The 10,855-nt window shown below is 35.5% G+C and overlaps 1 long non-coding RNA gene across 1 annotated transcript in view; it reads right to left on the reverse strand.

Moving 5' to 3' along the window:
* The window catches only part of LOC110266368, a 13,976-nt gene extending 3,806 nt beyond the window's left edge, over window positions 1–10,170 (reverse strand). Inside the window, exons 1-2 of the long non-coding RNA XR_002353660.1 lie at window positions 9,945–10,170; window positions 910–915 (exon numbers count right to left, since the gene is read on the reverse strand). This is a non-coding gene — a long non-coding RNA (uncharacterized LOC110266368). The remainder of the gene's footprint in view (window positions 1–909; window positions 916–9,944) is intronic.

The following is a 10,855-nucleotide window of genomic DNA, read 5'->3' on the forward strand; positions in this document are numbered from 1 at the left end:
TGGAGGATGGAGGATTTGGATCTGTCGAATGATGCCATTTCTTCACCACTAACCTGAGTCACTCAAGTTAGTCAAATAAGTTGTGATTGTCTAAGTGCTAAGTGCTTGGTACTACACAATACACATCCCTTCAGACTTACTACCTCACATGTATTGTCTTACATCTTGAGATGCCAAAATTGGAAGGGTTAAGTTACACCATGAAAAATTTTTAGATTTTGCTACTCACTTTAAATATATTAAAAATGTTTGTGTATTTATGTAAGATATGTTACTTTACTATTTTTGGCATAGCGTGCGGCTCATCACTTAAGTGATTTATTTTTTTATGATTTAGTCTTAGTTTAGTAAAGTTATTTGAAGAAAAAAACATATTTTATTTCACATATGGTAATTAAAAAGTTTGTATTTGTGTTTGTAGTTTTTAAAAGTTAGCTTTTTAAAGTTGACTTGTGTTTCAAAATTAAGATTTTTAATATAATTTTATATATTAATAAATAGGGTAAACCACTAAAAATGTAACCGAATGATTTTGTCGCTGACAAAAATACACTCGAATTTTGTTAGCGACAAAAATACCCATGATTAAATATGTATTCTCAAAACAAATATTTTCCATATACAAGTCATTTTTTGATACAAGTCCATACAAGTCTCTTTAACTTAATTCACCTCATGCATCACTATCTAACCAACTTTTCAATCAACGCGTGATGCGTGAGCATCTTTTCTATCTTTTCCTATTAAATTTGCATTTGAATTGTTAAGTTTAATCAAGATTTAAATACTTTTTAGCCACTATGAATGCTACTTTGAGTTGTATGAAATTCTATTGATTTCAGGTAGCGTTCGGATGGATTTGACGGAGTTTTATGGAAGAAGAGAAAGAAAGTGGATGATGTTGTCAACCCTGACCTCCTTGCACTCTAACGAATATAACTTGAGCTATAGAGGTCCAATTGACGTGATTTCAGCGGCATTGGAAAGCTAACTTCCAGAGCTTTCCAACGATATATAATAGTATACCCTTTTCCTCCATTTTGTTCGGCCACATTGGTGCCTAACTTGGAATTTCCCAAGTTAGGTGCCAGATGAAGACTTACACGCATAGTCAATTCGGGAATGGTGGCGCCTAACTTGAAATTTCCCAAGTTAGGTGCCAATTGAAGCCAAATCACGCCAAAGCATACTGCCATACTGGGGTGCCAGCCTTGAAGAAAGCAATGGTCCCCACGCCAATTGAAGCCAGCAATGAAGATTTTATTTTCTTTTGATTAAAATATTTTATTTTAATTACAAATAGGAAAAGATGTTATTTAATTTTAGAAAATATATTTTATATTTATTAGGATTAGATATAAAAGGGAAAAGATTTAGCCCTTCGGGCTTCTCTTCTCTCTTACCTCATTCCGCACTTTATAGTTTTTCAAAACCCTTGTTTTCTCTCTGAACCATGAGCAACTAAACCTCCATTGTTAAGGTTAGGAGCTCTGTTTATTGTATGGATTGATACTATTACTTTTCTATTTTAATTCATGTATTGATTTTAATTTCAAGAATTTATTTTTGTTCTTCATCTTATGAATCTGGGTGGAACAAAAGTATGACCTTTATTCTAATTGAGTCCTTGTAAACCTTAGAAAAGCAATTTACCTGAACAACAGCTTGAAACATAAATTCTCCTAAATTTCTAATTATCTGGACTTAACGAGATACGTAACATATAATCCTCTTATATTTAGGTAATTAGGATTTTTGTGGCACATAAACTAGTTTTGAACTTAACCCTCTAATCGGAATCAAGTGACCAAGGAATCGGCGGTTGATGAAGGTTAGAGGAGACTAAAAAGGTCTAAGGAATTAGGGTTTAGTCACATATAGTTTGCCATGAATTGACTCTTGCATGATTAAAATAGTTGGTAAGAAAAGTTAATCCGAAAAATAAACATCTCTGAAACCTTAACTGTTTTCTCCATATATTTAACAACTTGTTTACTGCTTACTTTATTAATTTTCTGAATTTACTGTTTAATGAAATTGAGACCCAAACACTCTTTTTGGCTTGTCTAACTAAGTAAATCATTCAATCATTTTTTCTTAGTCCATCAATCCTCATGGGATCGACCCTCATTCACTTGAGGTACTACTTGATACGGCCCGGTGCACTTGCCGGTTAGTTTGTGGGTTATAAATTTCGCACCAACGTGCGAATATATAACTTCTTTTTTTGAAAGGATTTTATTTCCATTTTCGAATTTTCTCAGTATTTTTGATCTACGTTCTGTTCCATCTCTGCGTTTTCTGCGTTTCTCTTCATTCGTTCTCTGCATTCTCTTTTTTTGTTTTTGTGATTTCTTCATTCTCTACGTTTTTGAAATCAACCTCTGAAATCAGTTTTGAACAGTTATCTCGTTGTTGAAGATAATGAATGATTCAAGTTCAGATTGTCAATTGAACCAGAGCGAAGTAGATTATTGTTTTCAATCCAATCAAGTGGCTGAGGTGTGCTTCGATTCTAGTTAATGTTTTTATTAGTAGTTTATGATTCTGTAGGTGAATAATATTTTTGTTTGTTAAAATTGATGTCTATCATTGATGGTTTGAATTGAAAGTAACGTAGGAATTCTGCATTAAAGAAAATATTTTTGTGTATTTGTAACAAATTTTGGTATAAACCTAAGATATTTATGTGTATTGTTTAAAAATTTTCGGTGTATGTGTACTAATAAATTCTGCATAATTCAAAATTCTTCTTCTCCCTCCTCCTCATCTTCTGCTACTTCTTCTTCTTTTTCATCATCATCATCATCATCATTTTTTTTTCTTATTCATCTTTTTCTTCTTATTTTACCTTCTTGAGTTTTTTTTTTTTCTCTCTTAAAAAGAATAAAAATAAAAAATCAAGCGAAGAACATAATGCTGTAAAATTACTTTGAAGAGGATGGAATTACATTCATTCTACTAAAAGAAAGAAAGAAATAAGGAAAAAAAGAACAAAAAAATGCAACATTAAAGGAAACATTGTTGTGTATTTGCAGCAAATTTCGGTATAAATTAAGATATTTATGTGTATTGTTAAGAATTTTTGGTGTATGTGTACTGATAAGTTCTGTATAATTCAAAACTCTTCCTCTTCCTCCTCCTCATCTTCTGCTGCTTCTTCTTCTTTTTTTTCCATCATCATCATCATCACCATCTTCTTCTTTTTTTTTCTTATTCATATTTTCCTTCTTATTTTACCTTCTCAAGTTTCTTCTTGTTTTACTCTCTTAAGAAGAATAAAAACAAAAAAAAAAAATCAAATCAAGAAGAAGAAGAAATACATAATGCTGCAAAATTACTTGGAAGATGATGAACTTACATTTATTCAACTAAAAGAAAGAAATAAATAATAAAAAAAGAAGAAAAAAATGCAGCACCAAAGGAAATATTTGTGTATTTGCAGCCAATTTCGGTATAAAACTAAGATATTTATGTGTTTTGTTTAAGAATTTTTGGTGTTTTTATATTGATAAGTTATGCATAATTTAAAACTCTTCTTCTTCCTCCTCCTCATCTTCTACTGCTGCTTCTTCTTTTATTCATCACTATCACCATCTTCTTCTTTTATTTTTTCTTATTCATCTTTTTCTACTTATTTTACCTTCTCAAGTTTCTTTTTGTTTTACTCTCTTAATAAGAATAAAAACAAAAAAAAAAATCAAATATAGAAGAAGAAGAAGAAACATATATTGCTGAAAAATTATTTGGAAGAGGATGAATTTACATTCATTCAACTAAAAGAAAGAAAGAAATAATAAAAAAAAAAAGAAGAAAAAAAATGCAGCATTAAAGGAAACATTTTTTGTGTATTTGCAACAAATTTTGGTGTAAAACTAAGATATTTATGTGTATTGTTTAAGAATTTTCAGTGTTTTTGTATTGATAAGTTCTGCATAATTTAAAACTCTTCCTCTTCCTCATCTTCTACTGTTTCTTCTTTCTCATTTTCTTATTTCATTTTCTCATAATTCTTTTCGAATTCAGCTTCGAAACTTTCTTTATTTTTTATGACGATTTTGAGAGATTTTTGAGAAATTTTGATCTTTGTTTGAATTGAGTGTTGCGGTTTTGATTGAAGGAGAAGAACTGTTTGTCATAATGGTTTTTGCACTATTCAAGAGTTGGAGAAGAGCTTGTTAACAAACAATCTAAATTGAGGGTTATTTTTGTTGGATTTAGGCCAACTTATATGAACTTCTATGCCAAAATGACTTGTATGTGTAGCAGGCCTCTTCTCAAAAAATGATTTAGAGATTGAATTTTGGTGTGGTTTTTTGCAAGCATAATTAGAAAATGAGATATTTTTATTCTTAAAATTTGGTGATTTTTCTCTGAGTATATATTTTTTTGTGATTTTTTTTGTCAATAACCAATAATACTTTTAAAAAATCACAAAAAATATATACATACTGAAAAATCACCAAATTTTAAGAATAAACATATCTCATTTTTTAATCATCCTTGCAAAAAATTGCTTCAAAATTAAATCTCTAAAGAATTTTTTGATAATACATGTTTAATGCTGGATATTTTTGTCGTATTTTTAAATTATTTGAGAGCATTTTTGTTGACAGCAAAATTCAAGTGCATTTTTATCGGTGAAAAAATTATCCGAGTACATTTTTAGTAGTTACCCTAATAAATATCTAACTTTATACTTATATTATGTCTAAATTTTACTTATACACACGTGTAGGTATTAGTTGATACCAATATCATCTATTTCATTGACCAGTGTAACATCAGATGATGATTGAAACACTTCATCAGTTACCATCATAGAAGAGAAACTACGATCCCAAATCGACGTTCCATTACCCACATTCGAAAAGAAATGCAATTTTTCTTGATTACTCATAAAGATAGTCAATTCCTCCCCTATAAAAATTGTTATCTCCAGCAGCTAACTCTGTCTTCCTCTTTTTGAAAACCATGGGTTTTTTTAGGGCTGTGATGGACTGGAATTCACACCCCATATAAAAATGATGAATCCGTTCTTTTTGGCAAGCGCACCAAAATTATCGTCAAGTAATAACCCACAGTGGAGTAGGATCGTATCAACAGAGATTGGTAGATTTGAGCAATTTTAATCAATTGGTGAATTAGTCAAGCTAAGCAGAATAGATTGTGATTGCAGAATTGTAAATGTGCAGAAATATAAATGACTCAAAAATAAAGGAAAGCAATAAATGGCAGAAACGGAAATGACAATAATGTAAAGTGCAGAAACATAAATGGCTTAATTGTAAATGGGAATGGGGATTTGCAGAATATAAAGAAAAACTATAAAGAAAGTGGAAGATAAGAATAGGGGAATTTATTGAGATAAGGAGATATTGTTCTCTTTGGATTAAATCCAGCTCATATCCTCTTCAATCATGCAACTCATTGACCTCTTGGAAATCATGATTGATTGAGCCCCAATCCCTTGGTGACTCAATCTCTCAGATCTTGATCAATAGCCAATTTCTTGGTCTAATTGCTTATGAAGAGAGATATGCTTGGTCCCTAATTATACCACACATAATCATAGGTCCAAGTAGAGGGAGGATTATATGTCACCATATCCAAACCCCAAAACCCAGATCCTACTCAAGTATGAGAAGGGATTTCTAGCATGGTTTCATGTTTCCTTTTCGAAGGTTCCCATGAAACCCATTTTGCATTCAACCCCTTTTTCCAAGGTGATTGAATGCTAAGCATGAAGAACGAAATTCCTTCTAGCAAATCAAAGAGAAGATGAAGAGAAGAAGAAATTCACTATCATTAATCTATCAAGTACAACAGAGCTCCCTCTCTCAATGAGAGGGAATTTAGCTACTCATAGCTCAAAGAATAGTACAAGAGATAGAAGAGATGATAAAGTGAAAAGTAAATCTAACTATGACTAATAGCTCAACTGCTTAACCCCTTTCTCAGTACTTTCAGGGGTTATTTATACTACTCCTAGCACTAGAAAATAAAGAAAATACAAAAAGTGAAAAGAAAAATACAATTTGGAGGGGGAAAAAACTCAATAAACGTGATCTTCCAGCTGGCGTGTGACTGGCGCTTCAGTGGCGTGCCACGCCCGGCTCTGAATCTGGCTTGGCGTGCCACACCCAACTCCTCAAGGGGCACGCCCTCCTTCATTGGCATCCCTGGCGTGCCACGCCTTCGAGCCCAAGTGGCACGCCCAGGGTTCTTTTAAGCACTTATGTAGCCTGGCGTGCCACGCCTTCGACCTCAAGTGGCACGCCCAGGCTTTCTCCCTCTTCTTCTTGCTTCTGAAAAGTTGAACTAGCGTGGCACGCCCATTATGTGTGCTTGGTCCTTCGCTGGCGTGCCACGCCCATAACTCAAGTGGCACGCCCAGGTCTTCTCTTGGTTGGTTGGTGATGCTGGCGTGCCACGCCTGAGACTTTAAGTGGCACGCCCAAGTGAAATTCTAGAGCTGGCGTGCCACGCCTTCGATACCAAGTGGCACGCCCATATGGTTGACCTCCTATCTCCCTCTCTGGAAAATATAACTGGCATGCCACGCCCAGCTTCTGGCGTGCCACGCCCAGCATTTTGCCTTGGTCCAGTGATTGGCGTGCCACGCCTGGTTCTTCAAGTGGCACGCCCATCTTTGCTTTGGCTTCCTTGAGTGTTGGCGTGCCACGTATGGATGCTCAAGTGCCACGCCAAAGTGAGGATGAAGGCTTGGCGTGCCACGCCTTCGACATCAAGTGGCACGCCCAGCTTTGCTTTGGTCTCCTTGTATGTTGGCGTGCCATGCCTGGATGCTCAAGTGGCATGCCCAAGTGACAATTTGAGGCTGGCATGCCACGCCTTCAACATCAAATGGCACGCCCAGCCTTTTGGCCTTCAATCTCTTCTCTAGAAACTTGTACTAGCGTGCCACGCCTTGCTGCTCAAGTGGCACGCCCCTTCTAGTGTGGGTCTTTTAAGCTTGGCGTGCTATGCCTGGCTTTTCAGGTGGCACGCCCAAGTGACTTTTGAAGCTGGCGTGCCACACCTTCGATACCAAGTGGCATGCCTAGGGTCTTGATTTCTTCTGGATTGATGAACTGGCGTGCCACGCCCCATGGTTCAAGTGGCACGCCCATAGTATGTGATGGGTTAGGCGTGCCACGCCCCTTTGGTGGCCTTCAACATTGCTCTCTGGAAAATTACACTGGCGTGCCACGCCCAGCTTCTGGCGTGCCACGGCCATGCAAAATGTTCAATTGTGCTTCTCTGGAATTCATAACTGGCGTGCCATGCCCAGTTCTTGGCGTGCCACGCTCATATAGAGAGCTTGAGGTTCCTTTCTGGAATTTAGTACTGGCATGCCACGCCCAGCTCCTGGCATGCCATGCCCATACAATTTTGTGGCGTTTGCTCCAAGTGGCACGCCAGTTTCACACGCCCATCTTGTTTTGTTGTTTTCTTCCCCTTTTTGATGTCTTTTTCACCTGAAATTTAGCACAAACCCATTTCAAAGCAATGTACCATAATATTCATCAAATAGTGCATGAATTGCAATAATCAAATGAGATTATGCTCTTTTATGGTCCTTTTTATGCAAGAAAAAAGGGTAGATGATGCAAGTCATCACAACACCAAACTTAAGCTTTGCTTGTCCCAAGCAAATCAATGTGAGCAGTTCTTATATAAATTGAGACTTGACCTTGAATGCATGCAACATTGTTAAGGATAAGGCTAAGTGTTTAACACATGAATATTCTATTTCAATGTCACAAAGAACTCCTAGGTTCTTGAAGGATATTTCAAGTATAAACTTCAAAGGCCTTTTTTATTGATTGTCACCTTGAAGTAGTAAAAGTTATTTCATTCTCTTTTGATTATCTTATTCCTTTCACTTTTTCTTTTTTTATCATTGACCACGACTCTAAATATTTTGTCTCAAGACAACCCTTTAGTTAGGCTTTCAATTAGCACTCCTAAACCAGTTGGCTTTAGGGTACTAGGTGTTGAAACACCTCTAAGAATTTACTTACCCAGGCCTCTTCTTGACATCTTCACCACAAGCATCTACTAGGTTTTCCAACTCTTGTGAGCTATTTAGTGTTTCTTTTCATCCTAGTAGTTGATGCTCAGAGCCTTGGGTCTTTATTGCTTACTACTTCTTGGTTCTATAGATATTCAAGGGACACCCTTCTGCCTCTACTTGTCCTACCTTTTAAGCCTAGTTGCTTTTCATGACTCATTTTCTTTTCAGTTCATTCAAGGTTCTACACTTAGTTCCTTATCTCTTAGTTTTTTTTTTAACAATTCCACTTGGTCTTAGTCTCTTTTGCTCTTGTTTTTGTAAAAACTCACACTAACTCTTATGGAAACAAACTAATCTTTTATTGATGTATATGAACTTGAACTAACATTGCATTTTCTTTCTTGTAATTAAAAAAGACTCATAAAAGACTTCAGGGCATAAAAAAAAGAAAAAAACTAAGCATCAAAACATAAACTATCCTAACATTGAAACTTATTATCAAACAGAAATTCAAACATAAAGAAACTTAAACAGAAATTCAAAATTTTGAGATTGTCAACCATGGAACTCAACAACCTTGAGCAGCTTCAGTTCATTGGTCCTTTTCCTTTGTCTTTCTTTTTGGAAGGGGAGGAGTCATCATCATCCTTTTTAGAGGATCCCTCTTGAGCCTTTGTGTCTTTTACTTTCTTGCATGCTAAGTTACTTTATTGCTACTTACATTTCTTGCTCTCTTGTTTGCATTCACAATCCCCATGCTCTCTCTCATAGCCAATAATTATACACTTCATTGCAACTCCTAGGGAAGACGACCCGGGAGCTAAATATTCTCGGTTATTTTGTATTAAATTTATTATTTGATTGATGTTCAATTGTTGGGTTTGGACTATACTTGCAACGGACAAATTCTACTTTTAGTGTGAAAATCCAAACCCATGCTTTTGGGCTTCGTCAAGGAGCATGACCTAGTGACCTGTGCTTTTCTTACCTTAAAAGTTTAATGAAATTTCTATTATATTGGGGTTAAATATTCTGCATTCATGCAGATATCTAAGATAAAGCTCGTTGACATTCCTGATGCAGAATGTATTTGATTTTCAACTAATAAGGAGCCTTATTTCAAGGCCAGATTTTAGGTACAATTTTCTTCATATCTGAATTGCTAATGTCAACATTATGGGATTGCATGTCCCATTTTGTTTTGTAGTGTACTTGTATTTCTGCAGGGGATATTAAGTGTGAGAATGTGCTGATTACATCCTCGAATTGGTTGTACCTTGCGAACTTTACATCTTTCAAACCTACTTACATTCCATATGATGACCCATTGGATTTTTCTTTTTTCTTTGACACTGGTGGAAGAAGACTCTGTTATCTAGCACCCAAGGTTGGCCTCCCTTTGATATCTGTTTTATTTATTTTTATTATCTATCTTACTATATTTTGTTGGCTCAACCATGATGTTTAATGCTAATCTTGTGTTAAATGCTTAGTTCTTGCATGTTCTTTTCAAACTATTCCATATGATAGTGCTGTGTTTTTTATTCTTCCTTTTTGTAATTGATCTGAATTTCATTATACACGGGCAAGTGGTCTTATAAGATAACTTAATATTAGAGGCTTAATTAATAAGAGAATTTGGCAAATGTTAAATGGCTTTGAAACAATTTATGACCCTTATATTCTAATGGAGAAGTTAAATTTTTATTTGAGGATTTTGAACAAAATAATATTGATATTCAGGTAAGCTCACTATTTTATTAATTTCAGTAGTCGTACTTACAACATGAAGTTGCTACAAGGTTATAGGATTAGTTCTTTTATGAAAAATTTTCTAGTTCTTAGTCCTGGTGCGTTGGGTTATTTTTTGCTGTAAAATATGTAATGATTCCTATTTATTGATTGATTTATTATGTTTGCAGACTGATTTGAGGTTCCAGAGCCATGCTGTCCTTGCTTTCCACGAAGCTGCTGAAGCCTACTTGGTTGGTTTGTTTGAGGACACCAACTTGTGTGCCATCCATGCCAAGAGGTCACCATAATGCCCAAAGACATTCAGCTTGCTCGCCGCATCTGTGGTGAACATGCTTAAGCTGATTGATTTCATGCTCCTTGATCGTTTCGGAATACACCTCGTGTTACTATTTTAGTATTGTTCAAGTTTCCTATGCCATTGTATAGTTCTTGACAACCTTTTAGGTTTCAATTGATGTCTCTAGAATGATTATTTTGTAAATTAGGTCTAGGAAGTTCGTGACGTTCGAAAAAATGACTAAAAATAATTTTTAACGAAAAAGTTATGCACATTGAAAGTTCTGTGTGCAAAAGTAATTTCTGCATAACTTAACAGCTTTTTACCACTTTTTATGGGAATGCGTACGCGAATACACGTGCGACGCAAACCCTTGGCTTTGCCCAGATGCCCTGCGTATGCGGGCGTGTGCATGCGTACGTGAATGGGAAAATTTATAGGCTCGCGTGTGTGGGCAGTTCCATGCGACACTGGACAGATTTCTTGTCCAAAGGGGCTTGCGTACGAGGACAAGAGTCTATTTTTGAAACGGAAAATGGGATATTTCTTGAGGATGCTGAGTTTTGAGGAAAAAAATATTAGGAATGTTACTTTTGATGAGGATGCAGTTATAGTACAAGAGCACAATGAGAATCCTACTATAGATACTGCTACAGTACAAGTGACTAATGAGAATCCTCCTCAACTCCAACCCATACAGCAAGCTCAACAACCTCAAGAAGTGTCGTTAAAGAGATCCAACAGAGAAATGAGAAGTGTAATTTTGGATGAATAAGTAGTCTATCTCCAAGAACATGAGGGTG

Source organism: Arachis ipaensis, chromosome B09, assembly GCF_000816755.2.
Source record: "Arachis ipaensis cultivar K30076 chromosome B09, Araip1.1, whole genome shotgun sequence".
NCBI lineage: Eukaryota > Viridiplantae > Streptophyta > Magnoliopsida > Fabales > Fabaceae > Arachis > Arachis ipaensis.